The 6,692-nt window shown below is 40.3% G+C and overlaps 1 long non-coding RNA gene across 2 annotated transcripts; it reads left to right on the top strand.

The window, feature by feature from the left end:
• The first annotated feature begins 21 nt into the window (after window positions 1–21).
• Window positions 22–6,535, top strand: LOC102239574. 2 transcript variants are annotated; one of them, XR_001361353.1, is made up of 3 exons: window positions 22–146; window positions 6,007–6,117; window positions 6,237–6,535. It is a non-coding gene; the product is annotated as an uncharacterized LOC102239574 (long non-coding RNA). The 2 variants fall into 2 exon arrangements; XR_313378.2 differs by lacking the exon at window positions 22–146 and adding an exon at window positions 5,203–5,383.
• Window positions 6,536–6,692: the final 157 nt, after the last annotated feature.

Genomic DNA, 6,692 nt, shown 5'->3' on the forward strand with positions numbered 1-6,692 from the left:
CCCGCCATGGCTCCCGCACAGGAGTCGGGTCCAGCTCGCAGGCCCCGCCTCTTAACACTGCACTTCCGGCAGGGGGCGGGGCCTCCAAGCTCATTAGCATCCGGTCAGGTTGGGCTGGACGCGGCGCCCCCTGCAGGTACTGAAGTGTACGTCAGCGGGGAGCTGCTGCCAGGTGAGGCGGGAGGGTTGCAAAACTTCACTGGGATTCCTATGAACAGGTAGAAGGTGTTGGTTGTGCTTCCAAGAAACTTGACATCAGGCAATAATTGGACAAAAAGTGATGCGTTCAGAAGTTTTACTTCCCAAAGATTAGAAACAACTCCAATGTTCAACAGCAGCACAGGCAACATTATGTTAATTACAGCTGTGTTTTATTTAGTTTACCATGTGCCAGACACTGGAGAATGCATTTGTCATTTAGTGTCTTGTTATGTCCTCAAAACAGCCATAGCGGGCAAGTACTATACGTTTTCCTCCGTTTTTCAGAGAAGTAACTAATTAATCCTAGGTCACATTATACAAACAAAAGGATTGTTATAATTGACAGAGTTAATCATTTTAGGGAGGCTGGATTTACTTGCTTGTATTTTAAAGGATAAGATTTGATTACTATATGGGAGACAGTTTAGCTCAGGGCAGGGTTCTAAAACCCAAGTACCTAGAAGGACTAGGTAGGTCATGTTGATGAGAATAGTAGGTCAGGTATAGACAAAAGGAAGGGGTAAGGACTGCAGTGAAATGAGAAATAAATTTTTTTTTATTGCTTAAAGTATTACAAAGGGTATTACATGTCTCCTTTTTTCCCCCACCCTTGACAATCCCCTAGCCTCCCCTACCCCCCAGTGTCTTATGTCCATTGGTTATGCTTATATGCATGCATATAAGTCCTTCGGTTGATCTCTAACCACCCCCCCCTTCTGCCCCGCTACCCTCCCCGGCCTTCCCGCTGCAGTTTGACAGTCTGTTTGAGGCAGCTCTGCCTCTGTATCTATTTTTGTTCATAAGTTTATAATGGTCTTTATTATCCATGAATGAGTGAGATCATGTGGTATTTTTCCTTCATTGACTGGCTTATTTCACTTAGCATAATGCTCTCCAGTTCCATCCATGCTGTTGCAAATGGTAAGAGTTCCTTCTTTTTTACAGCAGCATAGTATTCCATCGTGTAGATGTACCACAGTTTTCTAATCCATTCATCTACTGATGGGCACTTAGGCTGTTTCCAAATCTTAGCTATGGTGAATTGTGCTGCTATGAACATAGGGGTGCATAGATCCTTTCTGATTGGTGTTTCTGGTTTCTTGGGATATATTCCTAGAAGTGGGATCACAGGGTCAAATGGGAGTTCCATGTTTTGTTTTTTGAGGAAACTCCATACTGTCTTCCATAGTGGCTGCACCAGTCTGCATTCCCACCAGCAGTGCACAAGTGTTCCTTTTTCTCCACATCCTCTCCAGCACTTGTCGTTTGTTGATTTGTTGATGATAGCCAGTCTGACAGGTGTGAGATGGTACCTCATTGTTGTTTTGATTTGCATCTCTCGGATGATTAGTGACTTTGAGCATGTTTTCATATGTCTCTTGGCTTTCTGAATGTCCTCTTTTGAAAGGTGTCTATTTAGATCCTTTGCCCATTTTTTGATTGGATTGTTTATCTTCCTTTTGTTAAGTTGTATGAGTTCCCTATAAATTTTGGAGATTAGGCCCTTATCAGATATAATGTTGGCAAATATGTTCTCCCATGTAGTGGGCTTTCTTGTTGTTTTGTTGATGGTTTCTTTTGCTGTGCAGAAACTTTTTATTTTGATGTAGTCCCATTTGTTTATTTTCTCTTTAGTTTCCAATGCCCTAGGATCTGTATCGGTGAAGAAATTGCTTCGGCATAGGTCTGAGATTTTGTTGCCTTTGGATTCTTCTAGTATTTTTATGGTTTCCGGTCGTATATTTAAGTCCTTTATCCATTTTGAGTTTATTTTTGTGTATGGTGTAAGTTGGTGGTCTAGTTTCATTTTCTTGCATGTATCTGTCCAATTTTCCCAGCACCATTTATTGAAGAGACTGTCTTGACTCCATTGTATGTTCTTGCCTCCTTTGTCAAATATTAATTGAGCGTATTGGTTGGGGCTGATTTCTGGGCTCTCTATTCTATTCCATTGATCTATATGTCTGTTCTTGTGCCAGTACCAGGCAGTTTTGAGAACAGTGGCTTTGTAATACAGCTTGATATCTGGTATTGAGATCCCACCTACTTTCTTCTTTCTCAGGATCGCTGCAGCTATTCGGGGTCGTTTTTTGTTCCAGATGAATTTTTGGAGAGTTCGTTCTAGGTCTGTGAAATATGCCGTTGGTATTTTAATGGGAAGTGCGTTGAATTTATAGATTGCTTTGGGCAGTATGGACATTTTAATGATGTTGATTCTACCAATCCAAGAACATGGTATGTTCTTCCATCTCTTTATGTCTTCCTCTATCTCTTTTTTCAACGTCCTGTAGTTTTCTGAGTAGAGGTCTTTTACCTCTTTAGTTAAGTTTATTCCTAGGTAGCTTAATTTTTTTGGTGAGATGGTAAATGGGATTGCTTTTTTAGTCTCTCTTTCTGCAAGTTCACTATTGGTGTATAGAAATGCCATAGATTTCTTGGCGTTAATTCTGTATCCTGCTACATTGCCGAATTCTTTTATTAAGTCTAATAGTTTTTTGATGGAGTCTTTAGGGTTTTTTAAGTATAATATCATGTCATCTGCAAATAAGGACAGTTTTACTTCCTCTTTTCCAATTTGGATGCCTTTTATTTCTTCTTCTTGTCTAATTGCAATGGCTAATACTTCCAGTACTATGTCGAACAGGAGTGGTGAGAGTGGGCATCCCTGTCTTGTTCCTGTTTTTAGGGGAAATGGTGTTAGTTTTTGTCCATTGAGTATGATGTTGGCTGTGGGTTTGTCATATATGGCTTTTATTATGTTGAGGTATGATCCTTCTATTCCCACCTTGCTGAGAGTTTTTATCAAAAATGGGTGTTGAATTTTGTCAAATGCTTTTTCTGCATCAATTGATATGACTATGTGGTTTTTTTCCTTCAATTTGTTTATGTGATGTATCACGTTGATTGATTTGCGGATATTGTACCATCCTTGCATCCCTGGGATAAATCCTACTTGGTCATGGTGTATGATCTTTCTGATGTACTGCTGGATCCGATTTGCTAAGATTTTGTTGAGGATTTTGGCATCTATGTTCATGAGGGATATTGGCCTGTAATTCTCTTTCATTGTGTTGTCTTTACCTGGTTTTGGTATTAGGGTGATGCTGGCTTCATAGAATGAGCTTGGAAGTGTTCCTTCCTCTTGGATTTTTTGTAGTAGTCTGAGGAGGATAGGTTTTAGTTCTTCCTTGAATGTTTGGTAAAACTCCCCTGTGAAGCCGTCTGGTCCTGGGCTTTTGTTTGCTGGAAGCTTTCTGATGACTGCTTCAATTTCTTCCATAGTTATTGGCCTGTTGAGATTTTTAGATTCTTCCTGATTAAGTTTTGGAATGTTGTATTTTTCTAGAAATATGTCCATTTCCTCCAGGTTGTCTAGTTTGTTGGAGTAGAGTTGTTCATAGTATTTTTTAACAATCATTTGTATTTCTGTGGGGTCTGTTGTTATTTCGCCTCTATCATTTCTGATTTGGTTTATTTGGGTCCTCTCTCTTTGCTTTTTGGTGAGCCTGGCTAGAGGTTTGTCGATCTTGTTTATCCTTTCAAAGAACCAGCTCTTGGTTTCATTGATTTTCTGTATTGTTTTTTTGGTCTCTATGTCATTTATTTCTGCTCTAATCTTTATTATCTCCTTCCTTCTGCTCACTCTGGGCTTTTCTTGTTGCTCTCTTTCTAATTCTTTGAGCTGTAGATTTAGATGATTTACTACCATTTTTTCTTGTTTGTTGAGGTAGGCCTGTAGAGCTATAAACTTCCCTCTCAGGACTGCTTTCATTGTGTCCCAAAGGTTTTGGATTGTTGTGTTTTCATTGTCATTAGTTTCCAGCTTCTGGCTGGTTGGGGGAGGCTTCACGTACAGCTGCTGTTCCTCAGACAGAGGGTGTGGTGATCAGGAGGCTGCTGTTGCTTGGATCTTTCCGTGAGAAGCAGGATGTACTTTTTATTATAAGAACTTAACCTTTCTGCTTTGGAACACTTTTTTGCCTTGCTGTGTTTGCGCCATCCCAGATCCGGTGTCTCCGGGTTAGCAGCCGATCTCTGGATGCCGGGTCTTTGGGTGTACAGTATACGTTTCCAAAAAACAGCCACTCAAGATGGCGCGGTCTCCACGGCTGAGCTGGCGATCTGGGAGAGATTTCAGCTGCAGTCTCCAACTTTCAATCCGCTTTCTCAAGGATTCCTCCGCCGTTCCCGGCTGCAAACTGTCTCTCAGCTGAATATCCTCTGCTTATTCGGGCTGTATGTTACCCGCTTCAGCTGTTCACCCTAACAGCTCCGGGACAAGGCACGGGACACGTCGTCTATACCTTCGCCATTTTTTCTCTCCCGAGAAATAAATTTTTTGTTTAAAGGGGAGCAGCTGCATCTTTGATATCACTAGATTTGTTTTTCAATATTTTTATGTGAAATCATTCAACATTTATATATTAGCATATGTATTAGTTTTCTATTGCTGCAATAACTAATTTCCACAAAATCTGTGGCTTAAAACACAGATTTGTTATTGTTGAAGGAACTCAAAAAGAGCCTGGAGGCTTTGGCTAGAAATAAATGATAAGGACTTATTCAAGGGTCTTGGAGTTTGCAAGCTAGGAACACAGCAAGGCAAAAAAGTGTTCCAAAGCAGAAAGGTTAAATTCTTATAATAAAAAGTACATTCTTGAAAATTATCAGTCCTGCATTCTTAGCCTTACAACTGATCCAGGATGATTATCAGTCATATGTCAGGGCAGTCAGGGTGATGGATGCCAGGAGGTTTGGTCACATCCTCTGGTCTGGATAATGGATGTCAGGTGGATGTATATGAGTCCTTCAGAGGGTAATCAGGTAGTCTGGGTACCTGAGTCCTTCAGGGGATAAACAGGGTTATCTAGCAGTCCATTTGTAAATCCAAGCATTGACACAGGACTGAAAAGTTAAAAAAAAGTTTATGTTACCAGGTTAGAACAAGAATGGAATCTTTTATGCCTCAAACTTCATGTTAATTTTAGCAGCTTAGTTAAAATGACTCCATCTTATATATTCCCCATCTTCACTCTTTCTTCATTATCTGACAGTTCTAGAGATTAGAAGTCTAGAATGATCCTAGCTACCAGACCAGGATCAAGGAGTTGGCAGGGCTGCATTTCTTCTGGAGGCTCCGTGGAAGTAGCTTGCCTCTTCCAGCTTCTCAAAGTCAGTAATGGTGAGTTGAGTCGTTATATCACTCTGATTTCTTCAGTCGTCATATCTCCTTTTGCTTTCTTCTCTTCCAATTTTGAGTACCCTAATAATTACATTGGGTGCATTCAGGAACTCTCATTTGCAAAATCCCTTTGCTTTTAAGGTAACATACAGATTCCAGGGATTAGGGTGTGGGCATCTTTGAACAGGGGGTATTATTCTGCCCACCAAAGGAATTATGATTTAATAAGTACCATGGGCCAAAAAAACTCTATCTATGTGTGGGACAGGATCCATGGGCTATTGTTCTTTTCAGCATGGAGTCTAGAGTGCAGGCTCTGAGGTTTGACTGCCTGTAGTTAATGTGGGATCAGCCACTTACTAGCTAGGCTAAGCTTTGTTATTCACTTAAGTAGAATAAGACTAGTAATGCTGCCTGCCTTGAAGGATTGTTATGAAAATAAAAAATAGATATAAAATACTTAGCAGTGTCTGCCATATATTTAAGGGCTTAATTAGTGTTCGCTAGTATTCATTTTTAGAGATTCTACCTAATGTAAAATTAAATAAATTCCTAATTAGAAAAAATACAAAAATCCCACTGCATTATTCTGAATCAATTTCTTTTCCCTAATTTTACATTAGGTAGTAAATACCTTGGCTATAGAGGTCCTTGAATGTATATTTACTGCTCCATCTTTTCTCAAGACTACATTTGAATACAGTATGTGTGTCTGGACCATCAAGACATAATAGGTAAGAGTTCCTTGTATTCTCATTTCCTTAAGCAGTTACCTCTGTCTGGGAGGGCCTCAGTGTGCAGCCTCAAGTGATTCCACTATAGACTGGATAATATGATTAGCATCTTCTTTCAGGTTCCAGTTGCACACCCTTGCCAAGCACCAAGGAGAGCTGTGAGCTGTGAGCTGTGAGAAGCCAACCCAGGAACATGCAGCACCTCTATGCAGACCTAACACAGCCATTCAGGCACTGAGCAGAAGTGCCTGCCCTGTGTGTACAGATGCTTTAAATCAAAATGGTGATTCATAAGATAATTAGCATTAAGCCCTTGCAGACTCAGTGCCTCACTCTAAGATAACCAAAGTGTCTTTGCTATTGCTAATTAAATCTAAGAACATATTTTTCACATAAAATCCCTACAGTCTATAGAAAATACCATCTACACTAATAAAAGAGAAACATGGTAATTGGCGTACGACCGCTACCCTTTTCATTGGCTAATCAGGGAGATATGCAAATTAACTGCCAACTAAGATGGCGGTTAACTGCCAACAAAGATGGCGGTTAATTTGCATATGTAGGCACAATGC

Source organism: Myotis brandtii, unplaced genomic scaffold (genome assembly GCF_000412655.1).
Source record: "Myotis brandtii unplaced genomic scaffold, ASM41265v1 scaffold165, whole genome shotgun sequence".
Taxonomy (NCBI): domain Eukaryota; kingdom Metazoa; phylum Chordata; class Mammalia; order Chiroptera; family Vespertilionidae; genus Myotis; species Myotis brandtii.